Source organism: Mustela lutreola, chromosome 7, assembly GCF_030435805.1.
Source record: "Mustela lutreola isolate mMusLut2 chromosome 7, mMusLut2.pri, whole genome shotgun sequence".
Classification (NCBI taxonomy): Eukaryota; Metazoa; Chordata; class Mammalia; order Carnivora; family Mustelidae; genus Mustela; species Mustela lutreola.
In genome coordinates, this window is record NC_081296.1 from 55,533,297 (window position 1) to 55,546,844 (window position 13,548).

The following is a 13,548-nucleotide window of genomic DNA, read 5'->3' on the forward strand; positions in this document are numbered from 1 at the left end:
GTAGTTTCATTGCCCTAAAAGTCCTCTGTGCTCTGCCTACTCTTTCCTCCCTCCCCTCAATCTCTGGCAACCACTGGTCTTTTCTGTCTCCATAGTTTTGTCTTCTCCTAGAATGTCATATAGTTGGAATCATATCGTATGAAGCTTTTCCAGGTTGGCTTCGCTCACTTAATCACATTTAAGTTTCCTCTGTCTTTTCATGGCTTTATAGCTCATTTAATTTTAGCTCCAAATAATGTTTGTTTATTTATCCATTCACCAATAAGGAACTTTTTAGTTGCTTCCAAGCTTTGGCAATTATGAATAAAGCTGCTATAACATTTATGTGCAGGTGTCTGTATGGACATCAGTTTTCAATTCCTTGGGGTAGATACCAAGGAGCCCAGTTGCTGGGTTGTACAGTAAGAGTATTTTTAGTTCTGTAGAAGCCATTAGACTATCTTCCAAAGTGTGCCATTTTGCATTCCCACCAGCAATGAATGAGAGTTCTGTTCCTCCACATCCTCACCCAGCACTTGGTGGTGTCAGTGTTCTGGATTTTTACCATTCTAATAGGTTTTAGTGGTCTTATTGTTGTGCTCTATTATTTTTAATTAAATTTTTAAAGTATTTGATAATTGTAGATAAACATGCCGTTTTTAGAAATAATACAAAGAGATCTAGTTAATGTACTCTTTACTCAATTCATCATTTAAGAAATAATACAAAGAAATCTAAGTAATGTACTCTTTACTCATTTCATCTGATGGTAATATCTTTAAAACTATAGTGCAATATCACAAGCAAGATAAATATGTTGGTATAAGATATAAAACATTAACAATACTGTAGGGTTCCTTCATGTTGCCCTTTTATAGCTACACCTACTTCCCTCCTGTTTTCACACCTTCCTGTCTCTGCTAACCACCATTCTCCATCTCCATATTTTTGTCTTTTCAAGAATATTCTGTAAGTAGAATCATACAGCACGTAATCTTTGGGGATTGGCTTATTTTCCTGCAGCTCAATTCTCCCGAGCTTGAGCAAGCTTGCGGCATGTGTCAGTCCCTTCCTTTTTACTTGAATGGTGCCACACAGTTTACTTAGCCATTCACCCGCTTAACAACCTCTGGGCTATTTCCAGCTTTGGGCTATTATAAGCTCCTATAAACATTCATTTACAGGTTTTTACAGGTTTTTGTGTGAATGTAAGTTTTCGTTTATCCTAGGGATTTCATTTACCCTAGGGATAAATGCCTAGGAATGACATTGCTGTGATGTATGGTAGTTACATATTCAGTGTTATAAGAAACTGCCCACCATTCTTCAGAGTGGCTGCACCATATCCTAAAACCACCAATGTACGAGTTTCTCTGAAACTTCGCCAGCATTTGGGGTCATCACTATTATTTAAACATTATTTTATTTTAAAGTACACAATAGCTCTAGTGTATTTATAAAATTTTACAACTGCCGTAACTATCTAATTCCAGGATACTTCAGCACCACCCCCAAAAAGAACCCCTTATCTGTTAGCAGTCTCCCCATTCCTTTTCCCCCAGCCCCTAGCAACTATGTTCTCTCTCTCTATGGATTTGCTTATTTGGATACTTCATATGACATAATCTTACAATATGTGTTCTTTTGTGACTGGCTTCTTTTTACTTAACAGTGTTTTCAAATTTTATCCGTATTCCAGCATATATCCGTACCTCATTACTTATGGCTGAATAGTATTCCATTTTATGGATATATTGAATTTTGCTTATACATGCCTCAGTTGATAGACTTTGGGTTTTCCCCACTTTTTGGCTATTAGGAATAATGCTACTACAGACGTACACATTTTAGTGTGCACATAAGTTTTAAATTCTCTTGGGTATATACCTAGGAGCAGAATTATTGGGTCATATGTGAACTTTCTGTATAACTTTGGGACACTGCCAAACTTTTCTAAAGGGCTTGAACAATTTTTTACGTTCTCCCTAGCAATATATGAGGATTTCAATTTCTTCACATCCTCCCCAACACCTTTCAAGGTCTTTTTTAAATTACAGCCACCCCTGTGGGAGTGAAGTGGTTTTGACCTGTATTTCTCTGATAGCTAACGCTATTGTGCGCTAATGCATACCTTTTTTCATGGGCCTGTTTGCTATTTGTCTATCTTCTTTGGAGAAAATCTGTTCAGATCCTTTGCCATTTCTTAATTGGGTTCTTTGTCATATTATTATTGAGTTGTAATTCTTTATATATTCTGGACACTGGCCCCTTATTAGATATACAATCGGAAAATATTTTCTCCCATTCTGTCAGTTGTCTTTTCACTCTCTTAACGGTATTGTTTTCAACAAAGAAATTTTAAACCTCAGTACAGTCCAGTGTTTATTTCCCTTTGCTGCTTGTGCTTTTGTGTCACATCTAAGAAACAAGTTCCAGATGCAAGTTCCCTTATTCAGTATGACTGGTGTCCTCATTAGAAAATTAAAAAGCCACATGAAGACTGAGACACACAGAACACTGTGTGATGACAGAGACATGGATTGGAAGGACAAGGATCACGGCCATCACCAAAAGCCAAGAAGAGGAAAGGCAAGATTCTGCCCAGAGTTTCAGAGGGAGAATGACCTTGCTGACACCTTGAGTCTGGAATGTTAGCCTCCAAAACCATGAGAGTAAATTTCTGTTGTTTAAAACCATCCAGTTTATGGTACTCTCGTTATGACAGTCCTAGTACACTAAAACAGTTACGACGTTTATTTTTTTGATTTATTTTTAAAGATTTTATTTATGTATGACAGAGAGAGATAGCAAGCACAGGGGAGCTAGAGAGGGAGAAGCAGGCTCTCTGCTGAGCATGAAGCCTGATTTGGGGCTTGATCCCAGGACACTGGGATCATGACCTGAGGCAAAGGTAGACGTTTAATGACTGGGCCACCCAAGTACCCCATTTATGGTATTTAATTCTTTTGTATATATTGCTTAATTCCTTATGCTAGTATTATTAAGGATGTTGCACTAATGAGAAATATTGGTCTGTAGTTTTCCTTTTTTGCATTTTTTGGGTCTGGTTTTGGCATCAGAGTAATATCACTTTCATCAAATGAATTGGGGAGTGTTCCTCCCTCTTCCATTTTCTGGAAAAGATTGTGTAAACTTAATTAAGATTGTGTAATCTTAATTCTTCTTTCAGCAGTTGATAGAATTCTCTAGTGTACCCTAATGTTCCCCTTACCTGAAATATCTTCATGTTCCCCTCATTCCTGAAGGGTAATTTTGCCAGATATTGGCTTTTGGGTTGATAGTTCTTAATTTTCATCACTTTAAAAATGTTGTACTAATTCCTTCTTATCTCCATGGTTTTTCTTGAGAAACCCATTGCCATTTGCATTTTTTTTTCTTATTGGTAAAATGTAATTTCTCTTTCACTGTATTCTAGGGTTTGTCTGTTTTTCTTTAATATGACCTTTCAGATATTTAACTATAATATGTCTTGGTGTAGGTTATTGTCGACTTATTCTGTTTGGAATTGTTCAGCTTCTTGATTCTATGGGCTTATGCTTTTTGTCAAATTTGGAAAATTTTTGTCCATTATTTTTTTGAGTACTTTATCTTTATTTTTTTTTTAAAGATCTTATTTATTTATTTGGGAGAGAGAGTGAGGGAGTGAGAGAGAGCTAGCATGAATGGGGTGGGACTAGAAGAGAAGGAGAAGCAGACTTCCCACTTAGCAGGGAGCCTGATGCAGGGAGCCTGATCCTGGGACTCAGGGATCATGACCTGAGCTGAAAGTAAACACTTAACCTGGTGAGTCACCCAGGTGCCTCTCTTTGAGTACTTTTTCAACCCCACCTTCTTCTTTCTTTTTGGAACCGCAGTGATGGGAACACTAGATCTTTTATTATAGTCCCATGGATCCTGGGGCTCTAGTCATTTATATTTTTTCAGCTCACTTTCTTTTTATTGTTCAGATTGGGTAATTTCTATTATTCTGTCTTCAAGTTTACTTATTATCACCTCCCGTTCCCTCTGTTCTTCTGTTGAGCCCATCCACTGAGCTTTTTGTTTCAGTTATTTTTCGGTTCCAAAATTTCCACTTGGTCCTTTATATCTTCTAGTTCTTTGCTAAGACTGTCTTTCTTTGGGGGAGATTTTAAACTTTTTTCATTTATATGAAGCATGTTTGTAAGGTTCACTGAAGCAATTTTATGATGGCTGCTTTAACATCTTTGTCATATAGTTGTGAAATTGCTGTTATCTTGGTCTTGACATCTCTTGACTATTGTATCTGCTGGATAGTGGTGAAACTCCTCTCTACGAGGCCTCCTCTGACACCATTCTAGTGGTGAGGAGGAGGAGGGATGACTCATTACTGCTGAATGGGGTAGAAGTTCAGGCTACCCATATACTGTTCACTAATATGAAGTGGGGGATTAAGTACATCCATTGGGGAAGAAAGTCCTGTATTCCTACTGAGTCTTCTCTAATACCACCCTGGTGAGGGGAGGGTCCCTATTTGGCTTTTGCCAATGGGGATGGGGATTGGGTCAGAGGTTACAGTTTTTAATGTTATGTTTGGCTATAACAGAGTGGTTACTGTCTAAAAGTTTTGTGTGTTGCTAGCCTGCCCCTTTCCAATCCTTTGGCTACAGATAATGGCTTTTGTTAGGGTTTTTATCTCGGTACCTGCTCATGTTTCTGGTTTGTCAGGTTTTAAAGCTCTAAGTCTGGGATATATGAAAGAGGGAAAAAGGCTGGAGAATGCACCTCCATGTCATTTCTTGGATTCAGAGTTCTCTAGACAGTATGCCTTCTTTTTCGCCACCACTTGGAGTGTTCTTATGTTTATTTTATATGTAATATCCGAAGTTTTTAGTTGTGCTTAGGAGTTTGTTCTTTATCCTAAAGACAGTGAAAATATTTTGAAATATTTTAAGTATTTTTAAAAAGATTTTTACTTATTTATTTGAGACAGAGAAAGCACGAACAGGAGGGGAGGATAGAGAGAGAAGCAGGCTTCCCACTGAGCAGGGAACCTGATGCAGGACTCGATCCCCGGATCCTGGGATCATGACCTGAGTATTTTAAGCATTTTTAAAACAAGTCGTTTTCGTGACTGCAGGATAAGGATAAGAGAGAACAAGACTGGAAATAGAAGCCAGCTACAAAACTGTGATAGGAATCTTAAAGACAATGATGTCCTGCACTTGGAAGGTAATAGAGGAAATGGAAATAAGTAGTTGAATTTCAGAAATATTTAGGAATTGGGGTGCCTGAGTGGCTCAGTGGGCTAAAGCCTCTGCCTTCAGCTCAGGTCATGGTCTCAGGGTCTTGGGATCGAGCCCCGCATCGGGCTCTCTGCTCGGTGGGGAGCCTGCTTCCTCCTCTCTCTCTGCCTGCCTCTCTGCCTACTTGTGATCTCTGTCAAATAAATAAATAGTTGTTGTTTTTTTTTTTAAAGTCCCATTTACCAATTGCACCAAAAATAGTAAGACATCAAGGAATAAATCTAACCAAGATGTGAAAGATCTATACTCTGCAAACTATAAAATATTGAGGAAAGAAATTGAAGATGATGAAATGGAAAAACATCCCCTGCTCATGGATCAGAAGAACAAATATTGTTAAAATGTCTATACAACCCAAAGCAATCTACACATTTAATGCAATCCCTATCAAAATACCAAGAGCATTTTACTTTAGACAGAAAGAGTAACATTTCCTTTGTTGCCATGGGGTGGGAGGGTGAGGAGAAAGAATGGATTCGGATAAAGATAGGTTTATAGGTTTGGTAGCAAAAGTTGAGGTAATTCCAGATTGTAGCTGCTGCTGCTGCTGCTCTCCTTCTTCTCCTCTTGTTCTTTTCTAGTGATGTAGAAATTGAGGATATCTTCTGAGATCGAGAGAGTTGGAAGATTTAAAAGGGATAGCATATATGACGGGTCTAGAACATAGCAGGTGTTAAAGAGTGGTTGTTTTGTATTACTTATAGCTTTAGATAGTTTGATAATATAAGACCAGTGCAGTATAATGTGATTTGAGAGCTTTCAAATATCTTCCCTATAGTCCGACAATGTGCTTGAAACTCTCTTTTTTTTTTTTTTTAAAGATTTTATTTATTTATTTGACAGACAGAGATCACAAGTAGGCAGAGAGGGAGGCAGAGAGAGAAGAGAAAGCAGGCTCCCTGCTGGCAGAGAGCCCGATGCGGGACTTGATCCCAGGACCCTGAGACGATGACCTGAGCCAAAGGCAGAGGCTTTAACCCACTGAGCCACCCAGGTGCCCCTCCATTAAAATAGATTTTGATGTTTCCTGCAGATTGACACTTGACCCCAGGACCAGCTTTGACTTTAAGCAGGAATAATGTAACTCAACTCTCTTGGATTTAGCATTAACTCACTTTGAGTATTAAACTAGACTTGATCTGGTGCAGTAGTACTAAGATCCCTGTCTCTTCCTTATTCCTGAGACTTCATCCCCACATCACACCCCAGGTTTAATAATCAGAACCTTGTCCCTGAATCCCAAATTTAGCAATCATTCCTTTTGTACTGCTCTAAACTAATCCTTGTTCAGGGACTAGAATTCTACCCACTGAGTTGGCATTAGCTGGACTTACCTGATGCTTTCTGCCTTCATGAGTATTCTCTTGTTCTATATTACTAGTTGTCAAACTGCGCTCCTCAAACCAACAGCATGCACATTGCCTAAGAACTTACTAGAAATGTACATATTGGGCCACACACCTCCCGCCTCAGGTTTCTAATTCAGTGGTTCTGGGAGTGGCGCTCAACAATGTGTGTTGCAGTGAGCCCTCCAAATGACTCGGACACATGCTTAAATTGGAAACACCTGCCACTTTCTAGAGCATCCATCATCCTGTGATAATCACTGAAAGCACATCAGTATTCCATAATCTCATCTATGTGCTCTGCCTGATAGACTGTATTCTCAGTGTGGATGTCTGATCCTCATCGCCTACGACATCTTTGTGAACTCAGTCCAGTATTTGTTCCTGCCAGCCTGCTCGTCCTGTTTGTCTTTCCGTAGAATTAGGAAAGCTGTAATATGTAGTCAGAGGTTTGATAGACAAAATTTCTCACTATGTCTTAATTCCCAAAGAATAGAGTCACAAATCGGTATATATAAGTTTCATTAAATTAGTAATACAATACATATTTATTGTTATTTGAGGAATAGCATTTAGTAGACAACTATTGGGCAGAACTTTGTATTTGCTTTGTAATAGACACTGGATAAAGATGATAATTTCTGACTCAAACATGATATAAAACAATGAAATGTGTTCTGCACAAAAAAATACACTAATGACTTTGCTAACATTTCCTATGAGAATTTACTAGCACTTATTTTACAAAATGGAAATTTTTTTTCCATAAATTATTTTATACTTTTCTTGTTGTCATATTTCTTATTTTAAAATTTTTCCAGCTTTATTAAGTTATAACTGATAAAGTTGTAGTATGTTTGAAGTGTGTAATATGATAATTTGATATATGTCTACATTGTGAAAGGATTCCCACAATCAAGTTAATTAACATATCCGTAACCTCACATAGTTACCTTGTTTTGTCTTGTTTTGGTAACAACACTTAAGATCTACTTTCTTAGAAAATTTCAATTATATGATACAGTATTATCAATTAGAGTTAGCACACTATACATTAGATCCTCATACCTTTACTGATCTTATAATGGAAAGTTTGTATCTTTTTAACAGCCTCTCCCCATCTCCTCCATCCCCTTTCCCCTGGCAACCACCATTCTCCTCTCCGTTTGTTTTAGACACCATATATAAGAGATACCAGGTAGTTATTTGTCTTTCTCTAACCTATTCAATTAGCATAATGCCTTCAAGATTCATTCATGTTGTCATATATGGCAGAGTTTCTTTCTTTTTTAAGGCGGAAAATTTTCCATCTCTCTCTCTCTCTCTCTCACACACACACACACACACACCCCACATTTTCTTTATCTATTCATCCATTTACAGACACTTGGGTCGTTTCATATTTTGGCTGTCATAAACAATGCAATGAATGTGGAAGTACAGATAACTCTTTGAGGTCATGACTTCATTTCCTTTGGGGATATACCAAGGAGTAGGACTGTCGAATCATATGGTAGCTCAGAGATTTTTAGTCTCTTGAGGGAAACTCCATACTTTTTTTTTTAATATAATGGCTGTATCAGTTTACATTTACCATTAGTGTATAGGGGTTCCCATTTCTCCGCATCCTTACTACTTGTAAGAATGTAGTAGTCGTCGTCTTCTTTCTTCCTGTTAATAGACATCTAACAGGTTTGAGGTGGATTTTTATTTGCATTTCCTTGATGACTGGTGTGTTGAGCACCTTTTCATCTACCTATTGACCATTTCTAAGTCTTCTTCTTTTTTTTTTTTTTAAGATTTTATTTATTTATTTGACAGAGAGAGAGACCACAAGTAGATAGAGAGGCAGGCAGAGAGAGAGAGTGAAGCAGGCTCCCTGCTGAGCAGAGAGCCCGATGCGGGACTCGATCCCAGGACCCTGAGATCACGACCTGAGCCGAAGGCAGCGGCCCAACCCACTGAGCCACCCAGGCGCCCTCTAAGTCTTCTTTGAAGAAGTGTCTGTTCAGGTCCAGTGTCCATTTTTAGATTGGGTTATTTGTTTTTGCTTTTATTTTTGATATTGCGTTACATGACTTTCTTATATACTTCGGATATTAACCACTTTTCAGATATGTGGTTTGTAGATATTTTCTCTTATTCCATGGATTGCCTTTTGTTTTGTTGATAGTTTCCTTTACTGTGCAGAAGGTTTTTAGTTTGCTGTAGTCCCAATTGTTTGTTTTTATTTTGTTGCCTTTGCTTTGGTGTTAAATCCAAAATCATTGCCAAGATATCAAGGAGTTTATCCTCTATGTCGTTGTTTTACCCTCAAGAGTTTTACATTTTCAGGTCTTACATTCAAATATCAAACATTTTGAGTTGATTTGTATGTAGGGTGTAAGATAAGGATCAAATTCAATTCCTTAGCATATGAATGTTCAGTTTTCCCAGCACCACTTATTGAAGACACTGTCCTTTCCCCATTATATATTTTTTGACATCTGTGTTGAAAATTAATTGACCATATATGAATGGGTTTATTTCTGGGCTCTCTATTCTATTCCATCGACCTATAGGTCTGTTTTTATGCTAATACCACACTGTTTTGATTACTATAGCTTTGCAATGTAGTTCGAAATCAGAAAGTGTGATGCTTTCAGCTTTGCTTTTCTTGGTCAAGATTGCTTTGGTTATTTACAGTCTCTTGTCATTCCATATGGATTTTAGAATTGCTTTTACATTTCTGTGAAAAATGTCATTGGAATTTTGACAGAGATTGCATTAAATCTGGGTATTGCTTTGGGGACTATGCACATTTTAACAATACTAGTTTTTCCAATCTAGCAGCATGAAATATTTTTTAATTTATTTTACCTTTTTCAGTTTCTTTCACTAATGTTTTATAGTTTTCAGATTACAGATCTTTCACCTTGGCTTACATTTATCTTGAGTATTTTATTTTATTTTTTCAGAGAGGGAGATAGAGCAAATAAAAATAAAAAGTGAATGCAAAATTAAAAATTTGTAAAGAAAATAACATAAAACCTCTTGCAACCCTGCCCTTATTTTGGTAATATCGCTGAATGACTTCCATCAGAGAATCCTAATGAAATAGGCACATCTCACTTGCTAACCTATGAACACTTTGGCCTAGAAAATGTTATTATACTGACAGTCACATAACTTCCAGGACCTAATAATCTGAAATTTATATATTGACAATGACTCTAGGTAAATCCAACATTGGGCCGCAGACTGAATTTCTTTTTAGGATTTTATTTTATTTAGAGACCGTGCATGTGTCCGTGCACAAGCAGGGGGAAGGGACAAAGAGAGGGAGAATCTCAAGCAGACTCTGAGCTGTGTGAAGTCCAACATGGGGCTTGATCTCAAGACCCTGAGATCATAACCTGAGCCAAAATCGAGAGTTAGATGTGCAACCTACGAAGGCCGCCAAGTATCCCAGCCATGGGATGAATTTTTAAACAAGTATTAAAATAATTTTTTTATTGGTCAGTTTTTAAAATCTTCAACAATGACAATATTTATATTCAGATTTCATGGAAAAAGGAGATAACACATGCATTTGAAATAATAGTATTAAAGTGATACTAAGTAAAATATCTCCTTTTGATTATATTATTTACTGAGGTGGAATTCACATAAAGTTAACCATTTAAAAAGAATTTTTTTAGAGAGAAAGAGAGTGATGGGGAGACAAAGAGTAAGAGGGAAAGAATCTTAAGCAGGCTCCACACTTAGGACCCTGAGATCATGACCTGAGCCAAATCAAGAATCAGTGCTTAACTTACTGAGCCACCCAGACACCCCTAAAATTAACTATTATAAATTAAACAATTCAGCAGCATTTAGTACATTCACAATGTTGTGTAACCACAGTCTCTATCTAGGTCCAAAATATTTCTATCACATAGAGTATAACTCTACCTATTAAGTAGTTTCTTCCCATGTCCCCTCCCTTCAACCCCTGGCAGCCACCAATCTGTGTTTGGTCTCCATAGTTTTATCTGCTCTGGGTATTTCATCTAATAGGAATCAAACAATATATGACCTTTGTGTTTACCTACTTTCATTTAGCACAATGTTTTCAAGCTTCATCTACATTGTAGCATGTATCAGTACTCCTTTCCTTTTGATCACTCAATAATATCATTGCATGCATACACAACAGTTCATTTATTCATTCATCTGTTGATGGACATTTGAACAGTCTCCACTTTTTAGCTATTATGAATAACTGTTATGAACATATGTGTATATGTTATATGTTATGTATATGTTATGAACATATGTGTATATGTTTGAGTGCTTATTTTCAGTTCCTTGGGGTATAGACCTAGAAGTGGAATTATAGGGTCATATGGTAATTTTTCTTTAAAGATTTTATTTATTTATTTGACAGACAGAGATCACAAGTAGGTAGAGAAGTAGGCAGAGAGAGAGGGGGAGAAGCAGGCTCCCCGCTGAGCAGAGAGCCCAATGTGGATCTTGATCCCAGGACCCTAAGATCATGACCTGAGCTGAAGACAGAGGCTTTAACCCACTGAGCTACCCAGGCATCCCTCATATGGTAATTTTTACATTTTTGTAGGAATGCCAAACTGTTTTCCACAATGGCTGGAGAAGACTGGACCATTTCCACCAGGAATGTATGAGGGGTCCAACCTCTGCAAATCCTTGCTAACACTTATTATTTTCCATTTTAAAAAATTACGCCATTTTAGTGGGTTTGAAGTGACATCTCACTGTGATTTTGATTTACATTTCCCTAATGACTAATGAGGTTGAGCATCTTTTTACAAACTTATTGGCCACTTATACAACTTATTTGGAGGTATGTCTGTTCATCCTTTGCCTATTTTTTGATTGAGCTGTCTTTTGTTGTTGATTTGTAAAAGTTCTTTATATACTCTGAATACTAGACCCTTCCTTAGCAGATGAGTGGTTTGCAAATATTTTCTTCTAATCTGTGGGTTATCTTCTTGCTTTTTTGATAGTGGCCTTCAAGATATAAAAGTTTTTAATTTTGATTAAAAATGTACTCCAGTATATCTCCTTTTTTCTTTTGTGCTTTCGATGTCCTATTGAAAAATCCATTGCCTAATCCAAGGCCATGAAGATTTACCCCTATGTTTTCTTTAAGGGTTTATAGTGATAGGTCTTTTTATTTGTTCTTTTGAAAATTTTTTCTTTAGTCCTTGTTTTTCTAGATACATATAATCGTGTACGCTTTATAAGTGGTCTTATAGTATTAGCTCTTACATTTAAGTCATCAGTCCATTTGGAGTTAATTTTTGTATTCACTGTGGAATTGGAGTCCAATTTTATTCTTTTACATGTGACCATCTGTTTGTTGAGCACCATTTGTTGAAGAGACTATTTTTCCTCCAATGAGTTGGCTTGTACCAGTGTTGAAAATCAAATGGCAATAGATAAATGAGTTTATTTGGGGGCTTTCAGTTCTATTCAATTGGTGTATATGTTTATCTCTATGCTATTACCACACTGTTTTGGTTACTGTATCTTTGTAGTAAGTTTTGAAATTGGAAAGTATAAGTTCTCAGCTTTGTTTTTCTTTTTCAAGATTCTTTTGGCTACTCAGGGCCCCTATAATTACATATGAATTTACAAACTGGCTTTTCCATTCCTGCCAAAACCAAACAGCTGTTTTGAAAGTTGTTAGGGATTGCATTTAATTTGTAGGTCTCTTTGGGTTGTTTTGCTATCTTAAAATAGCAGTACTTCACGAACAAAGGAATTTTTTTTTTAATTTAGCTTTTCTTAATGACTCTCAGCAATATTTTGTATTTTTCAGTATATATATCTTTCACTTCCTTCGTTAAATTTATTCCTAGTATTTTATCCTTTTGGATGCTATTGTAGATAGAATTGTTTTGAGCTTGTTCATTGTTGGTATATAGAAACACAACTGACTTTTTGTGTTGATCTTGTACTTTACAGCTTTCCTGAATTTGTGTCTTAGTTATAGTAGCTTTTTTTGTGAATTATTTGGGATTTCTATATATAGAATCATGTATCTGCAAGGAGAGGTGGAAAGTTTATTTCTTCCTTTCCTTGTGAATGCATTTAATTTCTTCTTCCCTAATTGCTCTGTCTAGAACTTCTGTGACAGTGGTGAATAACAATGGTGAAAGTGAGCATCTTTATGTAGTTCCTGATCTTAGAGAGAAATCTTTCAATCTTTCACCATTGAGTATGATCCTAATTGTGTGTTTTTCATAAATGCCCTTTATCATATTGAGAAAGTTCCCTTCTATTTCTAGTTTTCTCAATGTTTTTATCGTAAAACATTGTTGAATCTTGTCAAATGCCTTTGTTGTTCAGTTGCGATGATTATGTGGGTTTTTTCCTTTTATTCTATTAATGTGGTGTATTATACTGATTGATTTTCTTATGTTGATCACCCTTGCATTCCTGGGATAAATCCTGTTGGGTCATGGTGTAGACTATATTTAACATGCTTCTGGATTCTGTTTCCTAGTATTTTTTTTTTGAGAAATTTTCATCTATATTCATAAGGAATATTAAGCTATAATTTTTTCTTGTATTTATTTGACTTTCCTGGCCTCATAGAATGAATTAGGAAGTATTCCTTCCTCTGCTGTTTTTGAAAGGGTTTGTGAAGGATTGGCATTAATTTTTTGTTAAATGTTCAGTAAAATTCACCAGTAAAGCCATCTGGTCCTGAATTTTCTTTCTTAAAAGGCTTTTGGGATTGTTGATTCAATATCTCTGTTTGTTATAGTTCTGTATAGATCTTTTATTTCTTCTTTTTTAAAAAAGATTATTTTAAAAAAAATTTTAAGTAATTTCTACACCCAACGTGGAGCTCAAACTCCCAACCCCGAGATCAAGAGTCACACACTCCATCAATGAACCAGTCAGGTGCCCCAAGATTTTCTGTTTCTTCT